The sequence below is a fragment of the Orcinus orca genome, chromosome 19 (genome assembly GCF_937001465.1).
Source record: "Orcinus orca chromosome 19, mOrcOrc1.1, whole genome shotgun sequence".
In the NCBI taxonomy this organism is placed as follows: Eukaryota; Metazoa; Chordata; class Mammalia; order Artiodactyla; family Delphinidae; genus Orcinus; species Orcinus orca.
In genome coordinates, this window is record NC_064577.1 from 31,371,495 (window position 1) to 31,391,780 (window position 20,286).

The window sequence follows — 20,286 nt, forward strand, 5'->3', positions numbered from 1 at the left end:
GCGTGTGCAATGTCTCAGGAGGGAGGGCACGCCTGGCTTGATTTCTGGCTCTGAGACATCTCCTGGGATCTCAGATGAGTTCTGGGCTGCAGAGATCACCCAGTGAGAGGAGAAAGTGTTCTCTGGCCTCTGGACGCCCAGATGTCTGTCTCCTGGGCCAGGGTTCAAGTTCGAGGTACCATCGTGGCTGCCTCAAGCCTCCATTCCTCATCCACCCAGACTGCCAACCCTGGCTTCTCTGGGCCAGTCTCCCCAGGTCCCACACCAGAGGAAGAGCCCTGGCTGGGAGGCTTCCCTTCCTAAGGGACAGAGACCCCAGAGGCCTGGCAGCCCCAAGTCTCGCCAAGTTGGGGGTGACTGGGCTTCCCTGGCCCCCTCCCCTTTCTCCACTTCTACAGTTGGGCAGGCCTATGGTATCACGGTCCCTAGACCAGGCGCTGACAAACTAGAGACTGTAAGGCAAATCTGGCCCTCTGCTTGTTTATGTAAAGAAAGTTTTATGGGAACCCAGCCCCACCCATTCGCCTGCACAGTTGTTGGCTGCTTTCCTGCTGCAGCAGCAGAGCTAAGGAGCTGAGACAGAGCCTGTATGGCTCACCAGGCCTAACCTGTGTACAGCCTGGCCCTTCATGGAGCAGGTTTGCTGACCCTGAGCTAGACAACAGGACTGGGATGCACTGGCTCGCTGGAATCCTCCAGCTTCTGTGGATGGGAGCTGGCTCAGCCGTGGGAGTCTCAGAGAACACGGAGACTCTTTGCCCTTGGCTGGTGGCGTCTGCCTCCACTGTGGTCACTGGGTGACAATGACTTTCATCCCTGGTGAACCACAGAGCCACACCGTCTGGTCTGCAGCCTCTCAAAGCCAGCCTGGGCCAGGGGGCAGGGAGAGGGCTGAAGGGCATGAGTGCCTGGGGAGACCGCCCCTTCTTTCTCTCTCTCCTCTCATGTCCTGTATGTCCTCGCTCTCTCGGTGTCTCACCCCACACCCCCAGGCTGCCTGTCCTCTCTCTCTCTCTCTCTCTCCTTCTGCCCCGGGCTGGGGCCCATCAGTACCTGGGCACGGTCCAGTCTGCAGCTGGCCCTTGTGGCTAGAGGGTCAACCGACTCCTGGCAGAGAGCCTTTCTGCTGGTCCTCGGCTGACAGCTGTCCCTCCCTCTGTCACCAGGTCTGCCCCTTGTCCTTTCCAGGCTCCAAGAGGCCACCAAATGCCCACTTGCCAGTTCCACAAACACCGAGAGCTATGTTTCTGCCTGTGAGGCCCGAGGAACACTTGCATCAGGGAGCCCTGAGGGGACCTGCTAAGAACGGAGATGCCTGGCTCCACCTGGGTGGATGAATCAGAGTGAGAACCGGCCGGTGCCATTGAATAATGTCCCCAAGGGTCTCGGTCTGGTGGAGTGTAAGGACCCAGTAGGTGAGGCTGTGCCAGGGCCGGGTCTCCATGAGTCCTTAAGAGCTCAGACACACGGGGCCCTGAGCACGCCCTGCTCCCTAGCCCCAGACAGCCATCTCTCAGGGGAGGGCATTACGTGGCAAGGCAGAGGCAGGGGTGGGGGCGGTCCCTCCCACGCAGTTGTCACAGGTCCAGACTGCCCACCTTCACCACCCCATGCAGCTGTGGTGACCCAGGGCACCCCCAGCCCTGACTGTCCCGCTCCCGACGGCTTTAACCATTATTGCTGTTTATGATAATCACATGACTGGGGAAACAGTACAAAGGGGTGACTCCGAGCTCGGGGCGGGGGGTGGGGTCGGAGCTACCTCTGCTACATGCAGTACAGAAGGTGGCTGCATTTGGAGAGAGGGTCTTTAAAGAGGTGATGTAGGTTAAATGAGGTCATACGGGTGGGCCCTAAGCCAACATGACTGGTGTCCTTACCAGAAGAGAAGAGAGGACGCGGCAACTGTGTGAGGACACAGGGAGAAGTCAGCGTCTACACACCCAGGAGACAGGCCTCGGGTGGAACCAGCCTGCCGACGCCCTGATCCCGAACGTCCAGCCTCCACACTGTGAGTCAATACATTTCTGTTGTCTAGGCTGCCTGTCTTGTGGCAAATGAATACGGCCACTTATCAGAGGACCCCAGGCAGGTGCCTCGTGCCCTGAGTTTCCTCTACTGTAAAATGGGGTAACAACGGGCTATGGTGAGAGTGAGCACCGTACTCTCGAGGGGCACCGTACACGTTGGCTCGAGGGGCACCGTACACGTTGCTATTACTGTCACCACCCTTCACATTTCCCAGGCCAGCCCCTGGGGAGCTGGGCCCTGCCTGTGGCTCTCACACTCACTTGCCCCAAACACCCCCAACCGGAGCCCCATGACAGCCAGAAGGAGGGGGAGCAGGGCACCCTCCCTCCCAGCAACCCCTGTACCCAGGCCTGGGGCCCACTGCTTCCTGGCAGGAGGTCAGGATGTAAGTGAATAGATGGCCCCAGGGCTGGGCAGGGGTTGGGGGTTCCAGGGCAGGGGTCCAGCCACAGGCATGGACACCGCCTCTGCAATTACTTAGTTTAGGTGGGAAGGGGTCTGGGCAGGCGTGGCCCAGGGCATGCAGGGGTCCTCTCCTCTAGCATCCCTGGCTGATGGCCTCCGGGTCCTACTCAGGCTCCCGGGGATGGGCACCCAGGCGTCTAGGGCAGACTGTCGGCACGGGCAGCTCTGACAGTGGAAGGCTCTCCGCCCTGTAGACAGTGGCTGTGTGGCATGTGCTGAGTTTGTAACCGCCCCACCCAGGGGAGGGGGGACGTGGGCAGATCTGCACGAGACGCAGGCACGGAGCAGTGGCAGCCCCAGCCCAGTGCCAGCTGGGGCTGCTGAGAGCAAGCAGGCCGGATCCTGCCTTTGAGGGGCTGAAAGAGCCTCTTCTCAAACATTGGTCCAACCTTCCCCTGAGGGCAGATTGTGGGTGATTTGCTGCAGGCAAAACGAACACTCCGAGAAACGGAGAAAGGGTTCAGGTGCAGGCCCTGTTCCCCCTTCTCCAGTGCCGGCTGACAGCTGTCCTATTGCTCAAGTTCAGCACTGCCAGAGGAAGAAAGACGCCCAGGAAGCAGAGGGCAGACCCGGGAGAAGGCCGCCTCCGCCACCCAGCCCCACGTGTCCCTCCGGATGGGCCTGTGGGACAGGTGGGGGTCTCTTCTTGTCACTGCTGGGGGATAAGCCTGGCACCCCCTCAGGGCCCGGGCTGTGGCCTGGACAGCTGCAGCCTAAGGGTGTGCTGAACCGAGCCTTGCTCTGTGCCCAAAGACAAGGATCTTTGGTGGGGGACAAGGAAGGCACAGCAGGGAAGCACAGGGTTAAGCCTGGGGGACACTGACACTGCTTGAGCACCTGCTGTGTGCAGGCCACATCCAGCTCACAGCTGGGCACCAGGGCACCACCCTAGCTGCAGAGGCCACATGGGAGCAAAAGGGTCATCTCTGCAGCAGGTGGGCAGCGGGAGATGGTGTGTGTGAGTCAGGGTGTAAGATGCAGATGGCTATGCTGGGGGCCAGGGCAGCTCCTGGGTCAATGTCCAGCACCACCTGGGCCTGGGCGAGCTCACCTGGGGGTGCCAGGACATCCGCTGAGAAAAGACCTAGAGGCAGGCGCCGCGTGGACAGAGGGTCCAGGAGCAAAGCTGCCCCCAGGCAGCTTCTCATCCCCTACTCTGCAGGTGTGACGGAAACGAACCACAGGGCCTGCCCAGGCCCGGACCTCTGAGACCCCATCCTGTGCCGCCACGTCATCCCACGGACAAGCTTGAGGGAAAGGTTTGGCTCCAGACACTCACGGCAGCAGGCTCCCAGGGCCCTTTTCCTGGTTTTCCCTATAGTCTCACAACAAAATTCCTTCGGGAAAATTCCAGCCTTGTCTCAGCTGAACCAGGGAATTGGCTGGGTCAGAGGGGCTGGGCTGTCAGTGTGCACCGGACACCGGGGTGTTGGCGGGAGTTGTGTGTCCCAGACAGAGAGGGGTCCCGGGAAGGAAGCAGCAGGACCCTGCTCCCCAGACCCTCCCCACCAGCCCCAGCCTCTGGCCCACCTGGGCCAACATCTTCTAATACGACTGCCTTCCAGTGTCCAAAGGCCATGGACATGACCCCCAGCCTCTGCTCTCGGCTGGCCTGGCCAACCCCTGGCCCTCAGCACCTGCTCAAAATGGGGCCAGCAGGGAGCCCAAGACTCTGCGATCGTGTGCCTGAGATTGGTTCTAGCGTGACGGGAGGACTGCGCTGGGGAGGGATGCCAGGGGCTCCTCCAGGGGTGGGTGGAGGAAGACGGGGGAGGCAGGGAAGGACGGCGGGGGTGAGCCAGCAGGAGAGGAGAGCGGCAACGGAGTCCAGCGAGGCAGGGTGACCAGCTGTTCCACAGTCACCTGGCACAGAAGGCCAGGCCAGGCTGCTCTCACCGGCAATCCAGCTCTGGTTTGGCACCTGCCCTTCCCCCTCTGCTCCCAGGCTTGGACCACTCACCACAGGGAGCTGGGCAGGGGCCCAGGGACGGAGCTGGGGCCAGCTGTGGCTGAGAGAAGTGTGTGGCCACAGCTTCTCTTGGAGTGGACTGCAATGACCAGCCCTGAGCACCTGCACTGACATGGAGACAAAGGGCAGTGCATCCCACAACTGCATCCCAGGCCCGCAGCTGCTCCTCCCATGCCCACCGTGCCTGATGTTCATGAAGATACTGAAGATACTGTGGCAGGGGCTGAGCGCAGGATGGGAAGGGCACAGATCCAGGTGGCTGGGCTCAGAACCTAACCCAAGCTCGGGGGGGCTCAGGCTGAGTGAGGGGCGGGGAACCCACCATGTGGAGTCACCTGGGTGCCCAGAGCTGTCAGACTGACGGCGGAGGCTGAGGCATCAAAGCACTTCCCCCAGGCCTCCGTCTCCCCGGCTGTCTAGTGGGGCTAAGACCCCTCCCTGCGCCCCCTCCCACTTGGCCTGTATCCAGGTGTTGGGATGAGGGGACGCTGGGGGAGGGAGGGTGGTAGATCGCTGCCTGAGAAATGCCTGTGAAGGCTGAGCTGTGATACTGCAGAAACACAAGAGCCTCAGGGCCACAGCCTAAGGGGAGAGGACCCATCCGGCTGCCCCGGCTGCCCTCCCTCTCCCTCCTCCTGACACCTACTCCCCTTAGGAAAAGACAGCCAGGACCTGGGGCACCTGAGGCAGTGGCTCTGGACCCCAGTACTCCTATATACTCCCCTCCCCTCCCTGGGATGCGACAAGCTCCACAGAGGAGGCCGCCTGGCAAGGGCCCCCGAAAAAGGCCTGAGTGGCTGCATGGGGGCTGCTGGGTCTGACCCACCTGCCCAGCCACCTCCACTCCCCACCTGACCCCCCGGCCCAAGAGCAGGGGGCCACAGGGAGCAGGCAGGAGGGCTGAGGAGGGGTCCAGGGAGTGAAGGTGGGAGGAGGGGTGGGGCTTGGGGTCTGCACTCATTTTGGCAAAGTGGCCAGGGCCAGGCAAGCCTCCCAGGGCTGGGTCAGACTCAGCCCCTGTGCCCGGGGGCGCACACTCTGCGCACGCCCGCCTCCGCACTGCTGCAGGCGGGCTTCTGGGGGACAAGAAAACAGATGGACAAATCAGCTGATGGGATGAGACACACCCTGCCCTCCAGTCTCCGGAGCTCATCTAGGGCCCAGCTGCCACGTGCCACAGCTTGGGGGTGCAAGACACTTGGTCTCACACATGCGTGTGTGACACTCACACCCACTCATGCTCACATACATTCACATGGGTACACACACACTTGCACCCTCACCCCCCAGGCTGGTCGCATTCCCACCTCCCTTATGGGACAGCCAAGAAATGGTGCAGAGGCTTCAGGGGAGGGGTAGGTGTGTGTGTTTTCACACACGTGTGAGCATTCCTGCAACCCCACTCAGCGGCGCCGCCCCCATGCCCTCTCTTGAAGTGCGGATGAAACAGAGAACAGATCTGCTCGGCCCCCCGGGCCTGCGGAGGGTGGCGGGCTGGGCTGGGCTGGGCTGACTTTCTAGGCACTGTGCTGTGTGTGAGTGATAAGTGAGCGTCTAGCCCCTGCTCTGGGGGATTCTCCCGGGATCTGTGGCAAGTAGATAAAGCTGGGGATTAGGGAGCAGATACAGCCACAGGCCCGGAGCAAAGCTCACGCGTGATGCTCTCCAGACAACACAGGAGGAGGGTGGCCTGGAGCCAGGGCAGGCCCCGCAGACCCCGGCTCTCCTGGTACTTGTGAGGGGTAGATCCCGGGGCCATGTCAGCACCTGAATCAGCACAGAGGCCGAGCAGGTGAGTGTGCACACAGACCTTGGGCTGCGGGGATCAGAGCTGGATGGAGCCTCCATGGATCTCTGGGCAGGCCAAGGCCTAGGTTCTAACCTCTGGGTGAACAGCAGTAACCAGGTCTGCTGCTGTCTCTCCCGTCCAAGCACTTCCCCTGGAGCCGGGCCTGGGTTCCCCAGTCACCCCCACCCCATCCCATCTGCTACTCCTCTTGCAGAGAACTCTCTTAGAAGGACAACGGAGACCCGCGGAGCAGTCAGAGGGGCAGGAGTTGAGATTCACTATTGAGCTGGGCACCGAATAAGATGCCTATCTGGCCCTGGTCCTCCAGGAAATTACAGCTTAGTCAGATGTACAGGCCCTTCTGCAGAGAATCTGAAGCTGTGGGAGGATGGAGGATACAGCCAGGCAGTGATGAGGTCACCCGGCCTGTAGCACTTGGGGGGCTCCCTGGAGGAGGTGGCTCTGCTGGAGCCTTGATGGATGTGTAGGAGGGAGCTGAGGAAGGGTCAAGATAGAGGCCAGCAGAGGTCAAGTCACGGAGGCAAGATGTACAGATATTGGTGCTCCTGGAGCCCAGGTGCAGGCTCAGCTTGGGGGAGGACACCAAGGACCTTCCCTTGATGCCAATGAACCCCCCGACGGAAGTCTGAGAGAGGCCTAGAAACCCCGCACAGCTCTGGCACGCACCCTAATCCTGTCTCACTGGTCTTTACAGACCAGTCTCACCCATTTTGGACACCGAGAGTCTCCCTGGGCACGTGGGGGACAAAGGGCTTTCTCCCCAAAGGTTGAGCTTTGCTCCTGCAGCTTTGGTCTGAACCCTCCCCTGCCTTTGCACTTCCTGTGTGGCCCCTCCCCCACCAGCACACTCTGGGGTACGAGGGCCTCCTGGAGGGCAGGCAGTGGCCACAACATCAAAACCAGCTATCTAAGGAGATCTTGCCACCATCACAGACAGCCCTTCAGGGGCAGAGATGGGAAGAAATTCCCGGGACTAGGCAGATCAGAAAATAGCTCCCGACCACCCTCCCCTGCTGCCCCGCCGCTGAGCACCAGGTGCTGGAGAAGGACAGCCCTGGGCTGACGTTCCCGCCCCCTGTAACCTCCGGTCCCATTAAGCCAGCTGCAGCAGCCCAGCCTCACCGCGCAGAGCCTGGCATAATGGAGCGTTAGAACAGAATCGAATTTCCCTTTAATTACAATGGCCCACAGATACTGTTTAATTTGTAATCGGGGGGTTAATGCGGTTTTCCCCTCTTGCAGTTGTGGGGTTGCCTGCGCACACGTGTTCTCACCCACATGGCTGCGCTGGGCCGCCCCGCAGGGTGCTGACCGTGAGTGTCCCGCCTCCCCCAACCTCCGCCCGCCTCCGGCCAAGCCCACAGCACACGAGACGTCTGTGTGGCCGTCACATGGCGTACAGCGCACACATGCATGAACCGTCCGAATAGGCAGACAGGGGCATAATTTTTCCTCTAATTACATATTCAGCACTTCTGAGAAAATGAGATTTTAGTAATTCAATTGGACTGAGAAGCAGGGCTATAATAAAATGAAATTTGTAACAATCGTGCAGTTAAATTAGTTAAATGGAGAGGAAGGAGCTGTGGAAAACCGACCCCTCGATCTCCTCAGGACTAATCAGACATTTGAACGGAGTTGTGCTAACAGAGCCCTGGCATGAGGCGGGTGGTACGGGTGGGAACGCAGAGTCAGGCCTGGTGGGCAAGGCCGGGGTCTGCAGCGGGTGGAGGGGGACAGGCAGGCAGGCAGGCAGGCCGAGAGCAGGCCGGGGAGGATCTGTGTGAGGCAGCCCAGGACTGAGGAGCAGAGAACAGAGGAAGTGAAGGTGGCTGGGATGGAGAAACCCAGCCATGCTTTCTGGATCTGGTGGTTCTCAAACTGCAGCGTTTCAGAGCATCCCTGCTGCCACCTGGAGCAGGAGGAAGTCGCCAAGGAGACGGAGGTTTGTGCAAGAGAGCTTGAGGGGATGTTCCCGAGCAAGCCGTGAGGGCTGCCTGGGGGAGGGAGTCACAGCTGGGGGCTGAAACTGCGGGGTGCCCATGCACCCCGCATGCCCAGCCCATGCCCAGCCCCATAACGAGAAGCTCAAGCTGGGAGGGAAAGGCAACGTCCCCTCCTGACCAGCCCAGAGCATGGCCGCCTCTCCCCCTACACCTGCACCTCTCTGGCCCTGCGGTCCCTCCTTGGGGCCTGTGCACACGCCTGCTGAACCGAGTTTCAAAGGCACTGCTGAGCCTCTGTGTTAGACACAGAGCTGCAGCCTGTCACTAAACTCTGCGAGGGGACAGCAGCAGGCCCACGTGGGGCCTTTTGGGGGGAAAGAGGCCACCCGGCCCTGCCCTCTCGGCCAGAGCTGGCCACGGACCCTCAGTGCCTTGGGCGTCAAGACAAGGTGTCGACACCCAGTGTTGGGGGAACCCCGGATCCCAGAAACAAGGGTCTGAGTCTGCTCCACAAGCTGGGGCATGGTTCTGAGAGGGGCCGCGGAGAGGCCCGGGGGCATCCTGTACAGCCTCTTTCTGACTCTGAGCTGGGCCTCTGTCTTCAGGGGTACCATCGTCCAGGAGAACATCCTTCTGGGAAGACTCAGGCAAGATAGCAAGTCACTGGAACCCCAGAGCTGGGGGGAAGGATTTGAAAAGGAAGAAGGTATCCTGCCCAACCCACCCAAGGGGCCTGGGCACTTTCCCTGCCGGTGCCCGTGTACTGCTGGGCTCAAGGCTGTCTGGGTGGGGGAAGGCCCAGATGGAGGCCCTGATGGTCAGCCGGTGCCGGTCTGCTTCCTGCCCAGCCAAATGCAAAAGGCTTGCAGACAGGGTGCCCCACTTTCACCAGGTCTGCTGCCAGGGGCCACCCCATACAGAACCTGTTTCCCTGCGCTCAGCTCCTCCTTGCCCAGGTGCTGTGGGCGGCTCTGGGCCAGATGGAGTCCAGACAAGCCTGCTACAGCTCACCCTGCCCGGCCTCCTCGGAGCCTTTGCCAAAGCCCGACCCTTCTGCTGAGCCAGGTAAACAGTCTGGGGCCGCACCGAGGGGGCCCGGCTCCGAGGGTGGGTGGGACCTGCCCCCTTCCCTGCTGCCTGAGCACATTCTAGAACGTCAGCAAGTGGCTTTCTGCCCGCCTCTGCTGGCAGGGCCCACCCTGGCCATCACCCTGGCAGCTGGGATGGAGGCAGAGGGGAAATGAGTACGAAAGCTGGAGGTGTTGGCATCAGGTTCTGGGGAGGTGAGATGAGGTGAAGGAAAGAACCTCCGGGAGGGGTGGGCTTCGCTGCCGTCCTCACCTGGGCGGGGGCTGCAGGTGGACAGGCCTTGGGGCAGGATGTCAAAGCTATGTCTGGGGGGGCGGTAGGGAGACAGCCCCAGGCCGAGCTCCTTACGGGGCCATTCCACTTACCCCTCAAATTCCCCCGAGACGCAGGTGCTGGCCTGCCCCTGATCCACAGAGAGAAGTGAGCAGCTGGGGGGCCTTCCCTCTGGGGGAAGGAGGGCAGGGCTCCCCCCGCCTGGTCAGGTCCCCTCCAGGGGGTGGGCACCATTTCACCCCTTCAGTCTGGGGAAGGGAGGTGCTGCAGAATTAACGTCTTGGGCATGGCCACCTTTGCCCAAGGAAACTAGCATCGCTGGTGGCCTAGCCTGCAGGGCAGGGGATCAAAACACAGACAGCTCTCCTGGCTAAGGGATGGGAGCCCATGGCGGGGCAGCGGTCGGGCCAGAGTGAGCAGGGTGAGCCCGAAGCTCTCTCTTTTTTTTTTTTTTGCGGTACGCGGGCCTCTCACCGCTGTGGCCTCTCCCGTTGCGGAGCACAGGCTCCGGATGCGCAGGCTCAGCGGCCATGGCTCACGGGCCCAGCCGCTCCGCGGCCTGTGGGATCTTCCCGGACCGGGGCACGAACCCGTGTCCCCTGCATCGGCAGGCAGACTCTCAACCACTGCACCACCTGGGAAGCCCCATTTTTTTTTTTTTTTCCCGAAGCTCTCTTGTCCCCCTTCTCCCGGCATCAGTCTCACCCAATGGACCTAATGTCTCACGTCTCACTCATCTTCCACTCTTGGCGCCAGGAACAAAATGCACGTCATCGGCTAAAGGAAAGACCTGCCACACCTTAATCTTCCTAGAACCAGGATGAAGTATGCCTGTGACATGGGCCCCAGAACAAAACAGCCAAACCGAGGGGGAGGGGAGGGGGGAGTAGGGTGGGGTGGGAGTGGGGGAGAAGGATTGGGGGGAGGGGTGGCATGCACTTTCCGCCCTCCAGAGCCTTCTGCACCCAGCCCCCTGGGTGGGCTTCCACCTTCCAGGCTGCCGCAAGCCGATCAAATATTTATCCTTGCTTCATTTTCCAAAAGGGGAATGAAGAGAAAGCAATAGAAAGAGAGAGGAGAAAAACAATCCAAGTTTCTCATTTGAAAGTTAATTAGTCTAATTAGGTCTAATTAAGAGCCCCCAACACAATGCAGCTCACAGATGAACTGCAGGTCTCCTGATTTCCTCTGGTTCTCATTTCAGACCAAGCGTGGGGAAGCCTGGAGGGGTGCAGGTTCTGACACGGGCACGGGTGGGGTCCCCTCCCTCCTGGGGTCAGGCAGGGGGCCCACCGAGGCAGAGCCCAGGCAAGCAGGGATTCCTCCACAGCAGGCCTTCCCAGGGCGTGCTCAGGAAAGCAGGCCAGGGCAGGTGCCAGGAGAGCCCGCTACCAGGTGCTGGCAGCGGCGGTTCCGACTCCGGAGCCACAGACCCAGCAAAGCAGCAGCGGGAATGGCTGGAGGGGCTGATTTCTGAACCAAGATCAAAAGAATTAAGTAGGCTTAGCTCTGAGCTGAGGATGGAGGGGAGTCCTTGAGCCACCCACGGGGAGGCGAGGCTGTGGAAGGGGTGGGGGGATTCAGGATGGTCCGGAGGGAGGGCAGAGCCTGGTGACATCGAACACCCTGGCACTGCAGTCCAGGGGGAAGCAGCCCAGCCCCGAAGAGTGTGCACCAGAGCCAGTGAATTGGGCTTAGCCCTCACCGGCCAGAGGAAGTCCCAGGCCGCTCGGAGCCCATCACCCCTCCTGCCAGGGCTGCCCCAAGCCAGGGCTGGCTGGGGAGTCAAAACAAAGGGAAATCGCCAAGAAAGTTTTCGAATAATGGAAATCCTGCCTCTGCAGAATTTCTCTGTGGCCACTTTACTGTTTACATGTATGAAAAGTTACTGCATTGTACACCTTATAGTGGTCGAGTATTATGACATGCAAGTTATACCTCGACAAAACTGTGAAAAATCGTAAGGGGAAGGGACTGGAACCCCTGGCTTCTGGGAACCTGGAAACACCCTGAAAATAGTGACCATGTGGACACCAAGGGAGCCAAGCTTGGAGGGGGACTCCACTGGCAGGGTCCCAGTTCCTGGCTAGGGCTACCTGGGCAAGATGGGCACACCACCCCCACACCCACCCATTTTCTTATCCTCCCTGTGCCTCAGTTTTTGTCTTCTGTAAAATGGGCTCACAACCTACATTTTGGGGCTGCTGGGAAACTCACAAGAGCAGTGCCAGGCACAAGGCAATGCAGTGCTGGCTCCCTCCCGCCCCTGCCCTCTCTGGCGTCTCTACCGAGCACCCTGTAGGGCAGCACTGATCTGGAGGGGTGTATGTGCCCACGCGCTGCACTGCACCTAGGTCTGGTGGTGACACACGGTCTTCTGACCTCTCACCCTCTCCCCTGCTGGCACCCTCACCCTGAGCCTGCTCACAGCCCAGGGTCTGCTTGCATCCCCAGGGGGAGGGCCCCTTGGTGGATGCCTCTGTTTTCCCAGCACAGCTGTCCATCTCTTGCCTGGATTTCTTGCTCTAGACTCTCCTAGTCAGCCCTGGGGCCTCCTCAAGCCCAGCTCCACCCGGGCCACCACAGCAGAGCCAGAGGTGCCCGAGCAGCCTTGGGAAGCTGCCTCTCTTGGCTGCTAGGTCCTCTATTCCAGTCCCCGGCCCAGGGACAGCACAGAACCCACCAAAGGCTCTAGCAGCTTCCAAGGAGGAAGGAGGAGGAAAATGCATAGGTAACAGCTCTCCGACTGCAGAAGGGTGGGGGGGTTCCTGGCTGGATGTAAGTCACCGGGCCGGGTTGGGTGGTGGTGGTCAGTGCTTTATTTTGGGGAGCTGGAAAACAGCAGAGCTAGCACTGGGAGACTCAGGAAGCCCCAAAGGCTCTGGACGCCCAGGCCCTCTGTGCCATCCAGCTCTGAGCGGCACTGACCTGTCCCAGGCACCCTAGCACCCACTGGCCCCCGAGGAACTGCACAGGCAGGGAACGTTTGGCCAGGCAGGGCCTCCAATGTACATTTTCAATTCTAAATTAAAATAAATCCCATCATTAACTTGTGAATAGCACAATTACACTGCCTTTGCTCAAGCATGGATTTAAACTGTTAACTTGCTAAATGGAAATATTTAAGATAAACTACACATTTTGTGACCTTATTGTAGCAATTCCTTTTCTGGATTTAATATATCTGGAGCTTTAAACAACAGAAGAGGCCACGTCCACCAGGGCTGACCCTACCCCAGGCCTGGGGCTGGCCACTCGGGCCGCACCATGTCATCTATCCCACCACTGGATGCAATGCTACCCCCAAGGACCCAGGATGAAACTGAGACCCGGGAAGGAGAAGAGCCAGGGTCACTGAACAGGGGAGAGGCAGGCCTAGCTCACTCCCTCCTTCCACACCCTGCCAGTTTCCACTTGCCCACCATGACCAGTGCACTGACAGAGGGCAGAGCAGAGCACAGACGTGCCCAGGGAGGCCAGGCTTCTGGACAACCAGGGCTCGACGGGAGGCTCTGCCTGCCTTCAGCCCCGGGGACAGGGACAGTGAAGGTGGCCCAGCAGGGACAGCCTGCACCTCCTCTGCCAGCCTGCCCGCACGCTGGTTCGTCCTCCTAGCTGCCTTGTCCTAGCGCCCAGCCAGGCCTGGGGCACGCAGGCTGTGTGTTGGCTCATGCATCTCGGGCTGACACTCTAGCCTGAAGAGCGACTCCGTCTCTACCCACAGTCCCAAATGCTTAATCACACTGCGGAGGTTTCAGACGTACACGTGTCACCCTTGGAAACCACGCACGGGCTCCCACCAGGCTACCTGCTAGGCCCCGGAGACCCCTCAAATGGCCACCCTGGCCCTGCCGCGCTGCCGGGACCGTGGGAAATCTGGCGTCACTTTCTCCTTGGGATGTGAGCCCGGAGGAGCTGCACGCTGCACGCGGGGTGGAAGCAGCAGTCCCCACTGGCTCTCAGACGTCAGGGATGACATTCACATCCACTCGAGCCCAAGCACTTGCTCGCGGGGCACCCATGGCCTGGCTTTCATCCGAGGAAGCCAGAGGGTCTGGGTTTTTCTTTACGCACGCCCTAGGCAGGGGCGAGGCTCAGACGAATTGCGAGAGTCAGGGGCCGCCCCTCTTTGGCCAGGGGCTCCTCCTCCCAGACTTACCCACTATCACGTGTGGGCAGGCAGTGGGAGAGCCTCTCCCACAAGGCCCCTGGAAGGGCAGCTGAGGACTCTGCAGGCCACACTCAGCCCAGGACCAGAAAGCCACTGCTTCCACTGTCTGCAAGCCCTCTGAGGGCAGCGCCCGCACCTCCCTGCTGTGGGATCCCTGCTCCAGTGCCCACGTAACAGCGGCGGCCAGGCACAAGGGCCCCGTCCTGTATGATTCTGTTGAAGTGAAACGTCCAGAACAGGGAAATCCAGAGACACAGGGCAGATTAGGGGTGTCAGGGACTGGAGGGAAGGGGGAGCGGTGCTTAACGCACATGGAGTTTCTTCTGGGGGGAAATGACAAAGTTCTGGAACTAGAGAGTGGAGATGGTTGCACAGCTTTGGGAATATACTAAAAACCATGGAACTGTACACTTCATGAGGGTATATTTTATGCCGTGTGAATTATACCTCAATTAAAAAAAGAACCACAGATATGAACTATACGGTTAGGAAAAAGGAAAGAAAGAAAGAAAGAGGGCTTCCCTGGTGGCGCAGTGGTTGAGAGTCCGCCTGCCGATGCAGGGGACACGGGTTCGTGCCCCGGTCCGGGAAGATCCCACATGCCGCGGAACGGCTGGGCCCGTGAGCCATGGCCGCTGGGCCTGCGCGCCCGGAGCCTGTGCTCCGCAACGGGAGAGGCCACAACAGTGAGAGGCCCGTGTACCACAAAAAAAAAAAAAAAAAGAAAGAAAGAAAGAAGGAAAGAAAAAGAAAGGAGGGAGAGAGGGAGGGACGGAAGGAGGAAGGGGGTGGTGGAATAAAAGAGCCAAGTTTCCCTGCCAGCCCCCTCGCCCCGAGCTTTCCCGCCCTTTGAGCCTCTAAGCCCCACAGAGGCTGTGACAGAAGACCTGCCCCATCTTTGTCACTTGTGGCCACTTAGCCACTTGCCAGCTGGCTGCTCAGGTGGCTGGGCCTGGAGGGGTTGCCCGGCTGGGGGTGTTGGAAAGGGCGGCGGGTAAAACAGAAAACAGGCCCTTTGCTCCCCGAGGCTGCCCGCGGAGGGAGGGCAGACCTCAATCACACAGTGAACGTTTACTGAGCATCTCCATGTACCCGGCACTGTCCTACGTGCTTGGGAAACACAGTGAACACAACAGTGCTTCCCCTGGTAGAGGCAAACAAAGAAGTGAAATGTGAAGTATGTCAGAAATCCACGAATGCTACGAAGAAAAATATAGCAAAGGGGATGCGAGAGAGAAAGATGAGGAGGGGTGGCTGCACTTCTAAATGGCTTAATAACAGTCAACAAGGGTCTCAAGAGAGAGAACAAAGTCTTGGAGGAAATGAGAACGCATGTCAGGCGAGTGTCTGGGGACTGGCACTCCCGGCGAAAGACACAAGAACAAAGGCCAGGAGGCTGGAACCGCCTGGGGAGAAACACACATCCTCCTGTTCAGGTAGGCAGCGCAGCCCCAGCCCATTTCAGGTAACCTCTGCTTCACTCCCTTCCCAATGTGTTTTCCCCACCAGGCTCCGGGCCTGGAATCGACCTGGCCTCCTTGTCTGTGAGGCCCTCCCAGGTGGTACAGAGGTGACCTGTGACCTTTCCGTCCCTCCTGGGATGCTCTGCTCCCCTCCCCTTCCACCCAGGAGGCTGCCTGCCCCCAGCCCCTGACATGCACCTCCCTGGCCAGGTGTTTGTGACAGTGGCTCGGGGACACTGGGGCTGGGGCACGTGGGGCCACTGCTTCCTCTGGAGCCAAGGAGCTGCCTTCCCATCTACCTTGCAAATGCACCCTGGAGCACGTTTATTCTGGGGATGGTCGGACAGCAGGGAATGTCTCGGGAGGACATGAGGGGAAGGTGCCAAGTGTCCAGAAGGGCACAGCCAGATGTTCACATCTGTCTGGGGCACTTGCCCTGGTCTGTCCCAACAGACCTGAAAGGAGGCTGGAGGAGAGGGCAGGACCCGAGGGTCCTCTGCTGGGGCATGCAGCCTGCCCTGGAGCCCACAGGAGGACTCTTGTGCCGGTGAGGGAGGGGGGAAGACTTTCTCCACCAAGGAGCCAGGGCCCGGGGGCTCACGAGGGCTGAGATCACGTGGTTAAGGCCACGGCCACCAGAGCAACCTACTCACCCCACATCAGTGCCAACCCTAAACCAGAAACCACCAGTTCTGCAGGGACCCTCCTTCTCCATGATCCATCTGTTAGCATGTCTGGGGCACACCTCTTCTGCAAAATCTTCCTGTTCACCCACCTTATCCCCACTGCCTGCTGGGTCAGGCCCCATCATCTCTTGCCCAAGCCTTGGTCCTGGCTGTTGCCTGGTCTGTGGTCTCCTTTCCATCCCAGATTCATCTTCCTTACATGTAGAGCTGATCATGTCACTGCCCTGCTCAAAGACCTTCCGTGGCTCCCTATTACCTACTGAAAAGAGTCCAAATTTCTCAGCCTAGACTCGGAACCAGTCCCATCATCATTCTCACCCTCACGCTCCAGGCAGTCCAGGAACCGGCCCTGAACACACTCAACTCTCTGTCTCTCCATATAAACTGCTGGCTCCCTGTGGGATGGTCCTGCCCACAGACTCACCTATTGCAGGTCTCAGCCCCACTGACACCCAGGGAAGAGCCTAGCTCCTCTCAGCTTCCTTCCCAGATGCCCCAGTTGGAACTCACCTCATTCCTTCCAGACCTGTGCTGTCCACTAGGGCAGACACCAGCCACATGTGGCTACTGAGCATTTGAAATCTGGCTGGTCCGACGCGCAACGAGCCGTGAATGAAAAATACGCAGTGAATTTTGAAGATTTAGCATGAAAAAGAAGGCCAAAAATCTCCATCATATTCCTTTTTCTTTTTAGAATGGATCATTTTATTTTATTTTACGGCCGCTCGGCATGTGGGATCTTAGTTCCCCGACCAAGGATCAAACCCGCGTCCCCTGCATTGGAACTGCGGAATCTTAACCACTGCACCGCCGGGAAAGTCCCTCCATCATATTTAGATTGATTAAATGTTGCAATGAAAATATTTTGGATTGGGTGAAATAAAATATATCATTACAATGAATTTCACCTGTCTTTTCATGCTGGTCAACGTGGCTGCTAGAAAACGCAGCATCACATGGGGCTCCCATTGTACCTCTATGGGCAGCGCTGCTCTGGGCTGGAGCAACCTCCAGCCCAGCAAACTTTTCCAGCAAATATTTTGAGCTTTGCAGGCCACGTGGTCTCTGTTGCATCTGCTCAACTCTGCCGCTGTGGCGTGAAAGCTGCCACAGGCAGCACGTGAACAAACGAACGTGGCCGTGTTCCAACAAAACTTTTTTTTATAAAAACAGACGGTAGGTTGGATTTGGCTCAAGGATTCCTGCTCGAGATCACTGGTTTCCAGACTGTTGAAGAGGGCTACTTAGTAAAATGTATTTTCAAAAGAAGGGTGGTGGAGGATTTGAATTGCCAACCTTTTATTTTACCAAATAAGGACATTGAAAACGTGAACAGCGGGTATCACCATCACTTAACTGAAACAGTTATTTTACACACAAAAGTCAATAGATTGATCTTTATGAGAAAAGTTTCTACACTTAGCTTCCTAGTTATCCCACTTTGCCAGGGTAGGTGAAGATGTTGTCAAGGACACAGCCAGCCTGTAGACAGGCAGTGGGGGCCAGTGGGGCTCTGAGACCTGTAGCTACGACAGGGATCCGAAGGCCACCCCATCCACACCCCCTGAAACTCACCAAGCTCTGGAGCAGTGTGACTCCCCCAGACGCCCCACTCCACGCCGATTCAGACGCAGGAGGTTTGGAGAGCCCGGGGATCTGCGTTTCTAGCTGGCTCCTTGTGCTGCGGGTCCGCAGACCAGGCTTTGAGCAGCGAGGCCTAGAGCTGACTTCCTGCGATGATGGAAAAGTTCTGGATCTGCCCAGCATGTTAATCACAATACTCCGTGAGCACTGAGCCCTGGAAACGTGGCTAGTCTGAGTGGAGATGTACCGTACGTGTGCAATCTACACCAGATTTCAAAGACTTAGTACGAAAACAAGAATGCAAACTACCTCATTGACTATTTCACATTGATCATAGGCGATGGGTTGATATTTGGGATACATTGGGTTTAAAAAAATGTCATATTGCAATTCATCTGTTTCTTTTCACTTCTTTTAAGTGGCTACTAGAAAATGTAAACTTTCCTACTGGCTGACGTTATATTTTTATCGGACAGCATTGCTCTAGAGCCTCTGAAGTAGAGAACCAGTCAGCCTCTGTTGCATTCCTCTGATGACAGGCAACTTACTACCTCACGTAACAACCAATGCTAAAGCTGGGAGATGTTACAAATGTTCTTAGAGATTTTTCAAACAGTTTTTGAAAAATTTTTCAAACAGTTACAGAGAAAAAACAGAGATTTTTTCAAACAGTTACAAATGTTCTTAGAGATTTTTCTCTAAACCCACTGCCTGTTCCCACCCTCTGCTCCTGTCCAGGTGGGGAGGGTCTGTTCTCCCTTATGTGCCCACCTGCTGACCTCAGCCGAGATCCGGGTTGTATCTCCCGGATACCTTTAGCTGATGCTCCTAATCACCCTTCTTTGAACACACCCTGGTTTGGCAGTAACTTCCCCCCCAGAATATGACAATTGGGATGGAAAAACCCACACATTCGTTCTCCATTTCTAACCCCACTTCCTGGTCTGGGCAGCCCTGACCTGGTCCTGCTTATTTGCTCACCGATGAGGGAATGAGACCCAGGAGGAGAACGGCAGTTCAGGCAGCGCTGCAATCAAAACTTGAATGTTGGGACTTCCCTGGTGGCGCAGTGGTTGGGAGTCTGCCTGCCAATGCAGGGGACATGGGTTCAAGCCCTGGTCCGGGAAGATCCCACATGCCACAGAGCAACTAAGCCCGTGTGCCACAACTACCGAGCCTGCGCTCTAGAGCCCACGAGCCACAACTACTGAAGCCCGTGCACCTAGAGCCCGTGCTCCGCAACAAGAGAAGCCACCACAATGAGAAGCCCGCGCACCACAACAAAGAGTAGCCCCCGCTCACCGCAACTAGAGAAAGCCCACGCGCAGCAACGAAGACCCAATGCAGACAAAAAAAAAAAAAAAAAAAACTTGAATGTTCCTGATTCTTAATCTAGGCCTTTCCCCACCGCACCTCACCCTGCAGCTCAAGACAGATTAAGTTTCACGCCACCCACCTTCTATGCGGACGGTTTCTGCGGACGTCTTCTTGGGACCCTTCCCCACACCTGTATCCGCTCTGCACTCACCACACACAGAAGCTGAACTGCCCCGAGCTCTCTTCCGGCTTCTCAACACACACAACAACCCCGCACATACACAGACACAACACACAACCCACATGCACACAATATACAACCTCACTCACACATGTGCTCTTGCACACTCACACACACACTCAGCCCCCTTAGCACAGCACGGGCACAGGTGACATTTGTCTAAGTGAGACTGTGCTCTGGGAGCCATGATCTGGGCACAGGGTCCTCCCGGGAAGGATGTGGGCACGAGTCCCAGCAGAACACAGCCTGACTCCTGGCGCTGCTGCCTCTGCTTCCCGGCTCAGCTTAAGTGCTCTCGGCCCTCTTGGGGGGCCCTGCTGCCCCACCACAGCCCCCACTCCGTGTCCTCCACGTCCGCGTCTGTCTGTCAGCCTTCGTATCTGCCTTTCTGTGGATCCGTCCCCTCCCTTCCGGACTGGAGCAAGAGCTCCGTGAAGGCAGGGAGGACGCCCGGCAGGTGACACGCAGGGGGCCCTGGCACTGCGGCTCGATTGTACTTTGGCTCAACCCCCAGCGTCCTGACATTTGTTGACTGTACCCTCGCTCTGCAGATGAGCCCCAAAGGCCCCAAGAGACCAGAGTGTGCTCTAGGCCACAGGGCCGGTTGCTGAGGGGCCAGGACAGGCAGCGTCTGCCTCCATCCGTCCCCCTCCGGGGGTGACACTGTGGGCCCGGCAGCCGCTCTGAGGCTGGTGTGGGACAGCTCCTCTCAGGACCACCTGGTGTGGGTGACCTTGGGGGTCTGCGTGGGACCAGCCCTGCACTGGCTTGGGGAGCAGGACAAAGCAGCCTCCTTCCTGCCTCGGGGGCTCTGGGGGCCAGGCCTCTCCCGCGAGTCCACCCGGGCTCCCCACTGCCCCTGTGGACAAGTTCCCCACGTTCCCCAGACGCGGAGCTGACTCACCACACCCGGGCACACCCGAGCCGCCCGCTGCAGTGATTAAGAGGCTGGACGCCACACCTGGGTGGGTGGTGACGGGGTAGGTACAGGCTGGGGGGAGCAAGCAGGGGCCTCTGCAGCCCCAAAAGCCCCCTGGAAGGGAAGGAAAGGTGATGTAAAACTCCAGCTTAGACGCCTGGACACAGAAGCTCCGGCCATGAAGGGAAGGCGTTGGCTGGCTCCCGTCAGGCCACCCGGCTGGGCTCTGGACGTGCCCTCACAGCCACGGGGGGAGAGACGTGTGCTGCTCTTAGAACCAGTTTACTTTGGTTGAGTTGGGCCTGTGAGCCCCAGGAAGCGG

At 58.6% G+C, this 20,286-nt stretch overlaps 2 protein-coding genes across 11 annotated transcripts in view; one reads left to right on the forward strand and one right to left on the reverse strand.

Moving 5' to 3' along the window:
• The window catches only part of PGS1 (phosphatidylglycerophosphate synthase 1), a 584,793-nt gene extending 565,965 nt beyond the window's left edge, over positions 1-18,828 (forward strand). The window contains exon 11 of the transcript XR_007473305.1: positions 18,752-18,828. The gene's annotated coding sequence lies outside the window, so the exon portion shown is untranslated. The remainder of the gene's footprint in view (positions 1-18,751) is intronic.
• RBFOX3 (RNA binding fox-1 homolog 3) overlaps positions 1-20,286 on the reverse strand; it is a 452,038-nt gene that overhangs the window by 54,932 nt on the left and 376,820 nt on the right. The gene's annotated exons all lie outside the window — the stretch shown is intronic.